Source organism: Bison bison, unplaced genomic scaffold (assembly GCF_000754665.1).
Source record: "Bison bison bison isolate TAMUID 2011002044 unplaced genomic scaffold, Bison_UMD1.0 scf7180017864242, whole genome shotgun sequence".
Classification (NCBI taxonomy): domain Eukaryota; kingdom Metazoa; phylum Chordata; class Mammalia; order Artiodactyla; family Bovidae; genus Bison; species Bison bison.
This window is the reverse complement of record NW_011494814.1, coordinates 3,373,623-3,384,665: the sequence shown is the minus strand read 5'-3', so window position 1 is coordinate 3,384,665 and position 11,043 is coordinate 3,373,623.

Here is an 11,043-nt window from a genome sequence, read left to right as displayed (position 1 = left end):
TGGCTGGATCTCCTTGCAGTCCAAGGGACTCTCAAGAGTCTTCTCCAACACCACAGTTCAAAAGCATCAATTCTTCAGTGCTCAGCTTTCTTCACAGTCCAACTCTCACATACATACATGACCACTGGAAAAACCATAGCCTTGACTAGACGGACCTTTGTTGGCAAAGTAATGTCTCTGCTTTTTAATATGCTAGATATTTACAATTGTTATGTCTTCCTCTTGGGCTGATCCCTTGATCATTATGTAGTGTCCTTCCTTATCTCTTGTAATCTTCTTTAAGGTCTATTTTTGTATGATATGAGGATTGCTACTCCAACTTTCTTTTGCTTCCCATTTGCATGGAAAATATTTTTCCATCCACTCATTTTCAGTCTATATGTATCTTGAAGTCTGAAGTGGGTTTCTTGTAGACAGCATACATATGGCTCTTGTTTTTGTATCCATTCAGCCAGTCTGTGTCTTTTGCTTGGAGCATTTAATCCATTTACATTTAAAGTAATTATTGATATATATGTTTCTATTGCCATTTTCTTAATTGTTTGGGGTTGATTTTGTAGATCTTTTTTCTTCTCTTGTAGTTCTTAACTGTGTAAGTCCCTTTAACATTTGTTGTAAAGCTGGTTTGGTGGTACTGAATGCTCTTAACTTTTGCTTGTCTGAAAAGCTTTTTATTTCTTCATCAATTTTCAATGAGATCCTTGCTGGGTACAGTAATGTTAGTTGTAGATTTTTCCCTTTCAGTACTTTAAATATATCTTGCTATTCCCTTCCCGTCTGCAGAGTTTCTGCTGAAAGATCAGCTGTTAAATGTATGGGGTTTCCCTTGTATGTTACTTGTTGCTTCTTCCTTGCTGCTTTTAATATTCCTTGTTTTTAGTCTTTGTTAGTTTGACTAGTATGTGTCTTGGCATGTTTCTCTTTGGGTTTATCCTGTATGGGACTCCTTGTGCTTCTTGGACTTGATTGATTATTTCCTTTTCCATGTTGGGGAAATTTTCAACTATAATCTCTTCAAAAATTTTCTCATACCCTTTTTTTTCCCCTTCTTTGCCTGGGACCCCTATAATTTGAATGTTGGTGCATTTGATTTGGTCCCAGAGGTCTCTGAGACTGTCTTCACCTTTTTTCATTCTTTTTACTTTATTCTACTCTTCAGAAGTTACACAATTTTATCTTCCAGCTCACTGATTCGTTCTTCTGCTTCAGATATTCTGCTATGATTCCTTCTAGAGTATTTTTAATTTCAGTAATTGTGTTGCTTGTCTCTGTATGTTTATTCTTTAATTCTTTTAGGTCTTTGTTAATTGATTCTTGCATTTTCTCCATTTTATTTTCAAGGTTTTTTATTATCTTTACTATTATTAATCTGAAATTCAGGTAGTTTGCTTATTTCCTCTTAATTTATTTGGACTTCAGTGTTTCTAGTTTGTTCCTTCATTTGCGCAGTATTTCTCTGCCTTTTCATTATTTTTTTTTTTTTTACGTTATTCTGTTTGAGGTCTCCTTTTCCCAGGCTTCAAGGAAAGTTGAATTCTTTCCCTGAAGAAGGTTGAATTCTTTCTTCCTTTTGGTTTCTGCCCTCCTAAGATTGGTCCAGTGGTTTGTGTAAACTTCATATAGCTTCAAGATTTGTGCTAAGTTTTTGTTTGTTTTTCCTCTGATGGGCAAGGCTGAGTGAGGTGGTAATCCTGTCTGCTAATGACTGGGTTTGTATTTTTGTTTGTTGTTTGGATGAGGCATCCTGCACAGAGTACTACCAACGGTTGGGTGATGCCAAGTCTTGTATTCAAGTGGTTTCCTTTGTGTGAGTTATCACTATTTGATACTCCCTAGGGTTATTTCTTGGGGAAGGCAATGGCACCCCACTCCAGTACTCTTGCCTGGAAAATCCCATGGACGGAGGAGCCTGGAAGGCTGCAGTGCATGGGGTCACTGAGGGTCGGACACAACTGAGCGACTTCACTTTCACTTTTCATTTTCATGCATTGGAGATGGAAATGGCAACCCACTCCAGTGTTCTTGCCTGGAGAATCTCAGGGACAGCAGAGCCTGGTGGGCTGCCGTCTATGGGGTCGCACAGAGTTGAACACAACTAAAGCGACTTAGCAGCAGCAGCAGCAGCAGGGTTATTTCTCTGGTAGTCTAGAGTCTTGGAGTCAGTGCTCCCATTCCAAAGGCTCAGGGCCTGATCTCTGGTCAGGAACAAAGATTCCACAAGTGGTTTGTATGACATTAAGTGAGATTAAAACAGATATCCAAAAATAAGAAATCAAAGATGAACCCCAGACAAATGGCTGTTACAAAATCAGGCAAATAATAATTAAAATAATGGAATATACACATATACACCCATGAGCAAAGTCAAAACAGTCCAACAAAAATAAAGTACAGTATATTGACCTGGTGAACAAAGGAAATTAAAAATTATATTTACCTGTTAAGAACAAAACTACCTTTTAAGCACAAACTGGAAAACAAAACTAATGCAAGGTGCCAAGTGGGGAATAAAGCAATGGAAACTAAACTAACAAATATCTTGAGAGGAAAGGAAAGAAAGAAAAGAAAGAAAGTAAGTCAATAAAAGTTAAACAGAGGTAGATGAAGAAGATTTATATTCATTAAAGATTAACTACAAGAGGAAAAGAACAGTAGGAAAAGCAACAAAGGAATAAATGTAGAAAAAATATAATAGGTTTAAAAGATTAAAATTATAAAAAAGAGAAAAGAAAAACATGGAAGAAGAACGAAAAAAGGAAAAAAAAAAGGAAAACTCCACAGAACTGCAAAAGCCCAGTGTACAGGCAGAGGTTTATAACAACAATAGAAAGTGTGACTGAATATACACTTACACATATACATCCATAAGCAAAATCAAAATAGTCCAACAAAAATAAAGTACAATAAATTGCCCCAGTGAACAAAAGAAACCAAAAATTACATCTACCAGAACAAAGCTAATTGAAGCACAAACTGGAAAACAAAACTAAAGCAAGGTGTCAATTGGGGAATAAAGCAATGAAAATAAAACTAACAAATACATTGAGAGGAAAAGAGAGAAAGAAAGAATAGATATGCAAAGTTAAATAGAGGTAGATAAAGAAGATTTATATACATTAAAGGTTAACTGCAAGGGGAAAAGAACAGTAGGAAAAGCAAACAAAGGAATAAATGTAGAAAAAAATAACAACAGGTTCAAAAAATTAAAATTAAAATTAAAAAAAGAGAAAAGAAAGAAACAAGGAAAACTCCACAGACATGCAAAAGCCCAGTGTAGAGGCAGAGGTCTATGACAATAAAAAATGTGACTGAGGAAAAAAAAAGTTCAAAAGCTTAATTGGATTTCTTAGTGCCAATAAAATCGACAACTACAACCAGGGGCGGGGGGTGGGAAGGGGGGAAAAATCCAAAAGAACAAGTCAAAAAACAAGAATAATAAATGTTTTTCTTGAGTCACTGCTGTCAGAGTCCTTTCCTTCGCTGGGAGTCACAGTTCACCTTACCTCCCTAGGATGCCCTCCAAAACTGTGCTGATCTCTAGACCTGCTGTGGTCCCAGATCAGATTCTAATCTGGTCCTACTCCTATGAGTTCTTGCCTCCAATGTCCACAGCTATCAGAGCTAGTGTGTTTTTTTTGTGGGAGTTCTCAATGGCCTTTTATATATTCCATAGACATAGAGTCTTCTTAGTTGATCATGTGGATGTAAGTTGCAGCTTGTACAGCTAGTGGGAAGGTTTTGGGTCTTCTTCCTTAGCCACACTGTCCCTGGGTATCAATTGTGGTTTTATTTCCACCTCTACATGTGGGTCGTCCACTGGGGTTTAGCTCCTGAGGCTGCCCTGGAGGGCTTGGGTTTGCCCCTGTGAGGGCCAGGTATGGAGGTGATGCAGCTGCTTGGGTCACAGGGGTTCTGGCATCACCAGGTACTCAGAGGAGTTGGCAGCTAGGGTAGCAGGAAATACAGTGCTCTAGAAGGGTATGGCAACCAGTATTGGCCAATATGCTCCAGTATTCTTGCCTGGAGAACTCCCTCTCTGACAGAGAAGCCTGGCCAGCCACAGTCTACAGGGTTGCAAAGAGTTGGCCACCACTGAAGCGACCCTGCGCGCATAGACGCAAGACATTTTTTGCCTGTGGCAGCTCTGCCCCAGTGAGAGTTGAGTGTGATAATGGTGCAGCTGCTTGGCTTGCGGGGACTCTGGCGGCGCCAAGTGTGCAGGGACATGGACTGCCTCTGCCGCAGGAGGTATGGCTCTCTCAGAGTCTTTTTGGAGCTTCTTGTAGCTGGCGATCAGAAGGCCTCTTTGGCTCATCTTTCTCCATAGCTCCGCCCCATTCAGGCACTTAGAGGGAGCCTTTTCCTGGGGTTCTTCTATGTTGTTCAGTGCATCAGGCACTTAAAGGGGCACTCTGGGTGGGGTTCTACTCTGTATTTCAGCGCATCAATCACTGAAATGAGTACCCTGGCGGGGGGTCCTACTCTGTAGTTCAATGCATCAGGCATTTGATGGTCCAGCCTCTCTATTGTTTAGCTGCTGATGCTGGCGTGTGGGGAGAGAGGGGCTATGGTGATGACTCCACCCACTATGCGTGACTCAGCAGTATCGCCTTGCTTCCATGGTTGCCTGGCTTTCTTACACAGGCATTTCCCACCACGATCTCTTCTCTCACATCCCCTGGATCAGTCTCTCCACAGTCAACAGCAGCCCTCACCCTGGGATTGCTCCACAATCCCTAAACTCCAGCTTCCAGCCCCTGCGCCTTCCAGGAGACCAGCATTCCTGTCTGGGGAATGTATGGCTGTGGCAAAGACTGTCTGATTCTCATTCTATTTAGGCTGCCACAGATCAGCTGTTTCACTCTCAGCCTTAAATGTTTCTCCTCTGACTCAGACAATTGCCCGGATGTGGGGATCTGGACCCCTGCTTCAGTTCCCCCACACGCTGAGGGCAGGTCCAATCCTACTAACACTCCTGTTTTTCCCCCTAGTTCCTTCGTCCTACTGAGTTTTGTGTGGGTCTATATACTATTTTCCACTGATCAGGTCCTCCTGGCCACTCTCAGCTGGTGTATTCCTGATGTATCCGTGAAGAGAGATGTACTCCACATCCACCTACTCCTCCACCATCTTGTTCTCCTTTTTTTTTTAAATAAGGCAGCACTGAATGAGCTAAACACTGCTACACACTGAACAGTTTAGCAGCAAAAAATCAGTGATGATATATGCAGTAAGAACAAAAATAACTACAAAACCTGTATTTGTAAATGATCCTACTCTAAATAAAACTGCTGTAAAGTTGCAAGGAAATAATAAATAAAACTATCTGCAGTGCTTTCAATTATCCTTAATACTGTTCAGAATGGGTAAATCATCCTCTTTCAAATTTGGGTCACTTAGAAAAGAAGCCAAAATGTAGGCTTGATGGTAAGCAGATGAAATAAAGGGTTGATTGACACCTAGCAAAGACTTGGTGAGTTGAGCCATTAAGTTACCTTATTTTAAAGACCCCCATACACCTGGTCCATTCTGAAAAAAAAGGGTTTTTTTTGTTTTTTAACAAAGAAATTGCTATAAAATATACACTGACTGTAAGTAAGTTTGACTGGGGAAAAACAATAGTGACATTAATTAAGCCCATCAGCTCAGACCTTCATCAACGTAACTAGAATCGCTCATTTTTTAATGAACACAAGAGGCTTTCATTAAAGTTTCAAGAAATGATCAAATACTCATTGTCTTTCAGGTTTTTACAAACTAATTTCTAACATGTTTTCCTGAAATACTATGCTTCTGAATTAAAACAAACCTCAGTACAATGTAAGCTGGGTCAGTGTAGGTTATTTAAAGGCTCTGAAATTATTATTAATCATTTGCTTTGGCTATAAATGTGATGACCCAGTGCCCTGATTTTAGTCAACATCTCACAAAAAGCCAATTTAGTTACTTGATTAAAAAAAAAAGTTCAAGTAGAGTATGAATAGTAAATATTTCTATTCAAAGTGTGACCCACAAACATGTGTTCTTAACAGTTTATCCACCGGGAAATATTTTTAGAGATGGGTGATACTGTTCTTGCTCTAAGTGCTCCTAGAGCAAAAATGTGTGTGATTTCTTTCAAATTCAAGAAACAGCATTAACTGAAAACCAGATGCCAAGAATCTGACAAAATCAAACTGCTTCCAGTGCACCTTTTCCCCTATGTTTTATCTTCCATGAGCTCTTCTGGCCTATGGTGAGCCCCGCAGGGCATTGTTGTCTGTTGCTTCCACTGTATATTACACTACACGTAAGCCCAACTCGTCATTCACATAAGCCCAGAGCAATTTTACTTAATAGAAAAGAGCACTCAAAAGTTGAAAATCAGGACTTGAAAATGCACAGAGTAGTAATACCAAAAGAAGAATCATTTCCTAGTTGTTGCTGGACACCAGGTGAGACAGATTATTGTAGTAGTGGGTACTCTGCGACTCGGAAGGTGACAACCTCAAAAAATTAAAACATCTCCAAGTGTCTGCTTAAAATGATAAGCTGGGAGAAGATGATAACTGGCCAGAAGAACATCATCAGTTCAGTTCAGTTCAGTTCAGTCAAGTTCAGTCACTCAGTTGTGTCTGACTCTTTGCGACCCCATGAATCGCAGCACGCCAGGTCTCCCTGTCTATCACCAACTCCCAGAGTGCACTCAGACACACGTCCATCGAGTCAGTGATGCCATCCAGCCATCTCATCCTCTGTCGTCCCCTTCTCCTCCTGCCCCCAATCCCTCCCAGCATCAGAGTCTTTTCCAATGAGTCAACTCTTCCCATGAGGTGGCCAAAGTACTGGAGGTTCAGTTAGCATCATTCCTTCCAAAGAACACCCAGGGCTGATCTCCTTCAGAATGGACTGGTTGGGTCTCCTTGCAGTCCAAGGGACTCTCAAGAGTCTTATCCAACACCACAGTTCAAAAGCATCAATTCTTCAGCGCTTGTAATAGTATATTATAAAAGCTGGGGTCCATCATTTTATTAAGAAAACTATAAGAGGATCTAAAATCTGAATGGGAAAAATCTTTAAGGAAGCAAAGAAATGTATCTCATTAGCTATAAACCTAAAATAAGCTTCTTGGACCCTAAATGTAACTTCCTTATGACAGGGTTAGGGTTTAGAGGCATGCCAAACTGGGCCTCACACACACATCTGGGTGGACAAAATGTAGAGGAGACAGTGGCAAAGCAGCTCACAATGTCTATCTTATTGCTACTCCCCTCAAGAATATAAGGGCTTACCAGGTGGTGCTAGTAGTAAAGAACCCACCTGCCAATTCAGGTTAGATGTTAAAGACGCAGGTTCGATCCCTGGATTGGGAAGATACCCTGAAGGAGGGCACAGCAACCCACTCCAGTATTCTTGCCTGGAGAATCCAATGGACAGAGGAGTCTGGCAGGTTGCAGTCCACAGGGCCACACAGAGCAAGACACGACTGAAACAAATTAGCACACATGCCAAGGATATAATAATAACAAACTTTTTTCTCAAATAAGTATTTTTAAGGACTATGGCACTTTCAAAAACTTGTCAAGAGAATGTGGGGATTCCAAATGTTTTAATATTTTTGCTCTTGTTGTTTCAGAAAGGAAGTGCAGGCTTGAGATCGTTAAATTGCCCCACAGCTCTCCATAGTAGGGACTGTTTTACACATGAGCTGTCGTGCTTCAGGTCTGTCAGAAGCAGGTCTAGGGCCATCACCCAGATGTGTTTAGTTCTATGACCTTAATATTACATTTTAAACCGTAAGTAACAGAAGTAATTGCTTCTCAGAGGTGAAAAACCTTAGTAAGAAAATCTGCATGTACCATTGCAGTAAAAGTGGGAGCTCTAAATGTAGGTGTATTTATCAAAATACATCAAACAGGAGTCCACTAACATTTATCACTGGATTCTGGGTGGTAATGTTGTTGTTTAATCACTCAGTCATGTCCAACTCTTTGTGACCTCACAGACTGTAGCCCTCCAGGCTTCTCTGTCCATATGATTTCCCAGGCAAGAATCCTGGAGTAGGTTGCCACTTCCTTCTCCAGGATCTTCCCAACCCAGGGACCAAACTCATGTCTCCTGAATTTGCAGGTAGATTCTTTACTGCAGTCACCAGAGAAGCACAGACAGCATTTTTAACCATCCAGTACTGTAACATTAAACTCATCCTATTCCCTACATCACACCAAACAGATGCCAAATCAATGAAATGAATTGAAATAAAAATCCATTCTAATATCCCTTGGACAGGTTGGTAGATGAATTTAAGGGAAAAAGACTTAAAGACAGCTCTTTCCATCCTGAGCCTGGCTACCACTAGCTCATGGTACCAGCAAGGAGAGCAGCATCATCTGGGAAAAGAACACAGACATCTTTACAACATGCCATTCAGCTGATGGGTAACTCAGGGTTGAGTAATGTGTATGGAAGGAGCATGTAATGACCTGCCTTATATATTGGACTTAATATGGTCTTTAGTGATCCTTTGTAATTTAATCAATTTTCTTTTTGAAGATTTTGAGTGATATACTTCACAAATTAACCATTTGTCACTAAAATATTAGAGCTGGTATTCAGACAGTTCACACCCAAATAGCTAAACCAGTTGTTCACAGCTGGCATCCATTCTGATTGGTCAGAATTAATGCCTTGGATGACCAGCTGGTGAATATTTTGAATATCATACCTCTGGGCCTAAAGTCAATATCTACATTCACGGTTTCTATTATTTGCATTCATTGTTGGACAAGACAGAGCTGACAGGAAAGCCAGACTTATCTTTCACTGCTTGGATTTTAATCCCAATTCCATCTCTTAATTAGTTGTGTGACTAATTTCTAGAGATCAATTTCCTCACCTATAATACAGAGGTAATAATACATGTCATCATATAGATACAGAAAGAGAAGGAAGATTACATTAACTCTTGGAGAGTGCTTTGATCATGGTAGAGCTTGATCATGGTAAAGCACCCAATTTATTAGCAGCTGTTTTTACTGAGCATTTAAAAGCCAAACCTCCAACTGCTTGCACTCTTCCCACACACTTACAACATTCCCATACTGATAAAATAAAGGAAGGGAAGATGTAACACTAATTTCATGATAACCACGGCACATTACCTGACACAGAAAAAGAGAAAAGCACAATACAATTTTAAGACAACCTCTTGGGGCTCACAGTTATCAAACATGAGTTCAAACATGATATATAATGTGCTTCCAAATTATTTCATCCTAAGAGCATAGATTTGTATTCTGTGAGAAAGGTTTGGGTTATATATAACACAAGTCTGTAGAAATTTGTAAGCTAGTTCTTTCCTTACTGTGATACATGTCCACCTGAGCTAAATTACAGCTAATGTTTACTAAATGCTTAAGTGAAGTATCGGACACTATTCTAAATGCTTTATGTACATATATCAACTTATTTAATTCTTCCAACAAACTTATGAGATACAGGTACTATAATTATTCCCATCTTACAGAAGGCTGAGTTAAGCCATAGAAGATTTAAAATTTAACCATATAAAATACACCTACCATGATAGAACTGGCATCCAACCTAAACCATCTTGCCCTAAAGCTCTTGCACTATACAACATATGTACAACTTCCAAAAATCTCATATAGGCGGGATCATTGGTTTTCTGACACTCAGCTTTGAATTAACAATTGGGACCAAATATATCCTTAACATTTACCACTTCCTACATAGGCTGTTCCAAACAAATGTTTTTAACTTAATTGAGTATAAAAGGCCTTGAACTTGGAAATGAGAAAGTTGACCAAATAAATTTCAGAGGTAACACACTCAAAATGGAAAGGAACAGGGATGGCAAGGTATGCTTTTGGTTTTCTGACAGCATCCAAGAAGCGCGTTACAAGCGACATTGGAGTCTACTTATTTCAGGAAGCTCATCACAATGACATGTTAGAAAAAGCGACCTATGATGATCACAGAAAAACAGGAAATACAAAAAGCACAAAGGAGAAATCAAAAGTCACCCATTCTCCTACCACTCTGAAATAATCATTCTTAGTAACTTAGTTGAGTTCTTTCAACTCACAGTTTTCTAAGGAACAAAAAATATTATTTCATTGCGTACTGCACTATAATTACATGTAATAATGTATTTTTAAATTATTGCTAATCTTATCAATTTTATGTTATTTTATAGTTAGTTTAAAAGACCTAAATTTACATTAATAAATTAACTACATAAGGTTTAAGAAACACTAATACATCCATAAATATACACATTAATTCTTAGTCTTAGGCATAACTAAGAATACAGACTTTAGAACCATGGGTTCAAAGAGCTGGCTATGTACCTCGCCGAACTGTGGAACTTTGGTCAAGTTAAATAGGCTCTCTATGCCTCAGATTCTTTGACTATGAGGTGGGAATCTACATATTGTGGGCTTTTGAGGGAAGAAGAGATATATGAAAAACTTCTAGAGCCATTCCTGGCATATAAGGGGCACTTAAGTTTATCTCGCCTTTTCCTCCTTCTCTGTTGTTGATCTAAGAGCACACTCATGTCTACAGCAGTAGATGACATTTATTTATTCACTTACTTACTTATTTAGCTAGTAATAATGAGTCTACTGAATATTGACCTCAACTCAAGCATAAGTGGTCTTTATGCTAACTCTTCTTCATTCCACAATCATTTAAATTATCTAAATTTCATAATATGATCAGATCAGTTCAGTCGCTCAGTCGTGTCTCACTCTATGCGACCCCATGAATTGCAGCACATTAGGCCTCCCTGTCCATCACCAACTCCTGGAGTTCACTCAGACTCACGTCCATCAAGTCAGTGATGCCATCCAGCCATCTCATCCTCTGTCGTCCCCTTCTCCTCCTGCCCCCAATCCCTCCCAGTATCAGAGTCTTCCAATGAGTCAACTCTTCGCATGAGGTGGCCAAAGTACTGGAGTTTCAGCTTTAGCATCATTCCTTCCAAAGAAATCCCAGGGCTGATCTCCTTCAGAATGGATTGGTTGGATCTCCTTGCAG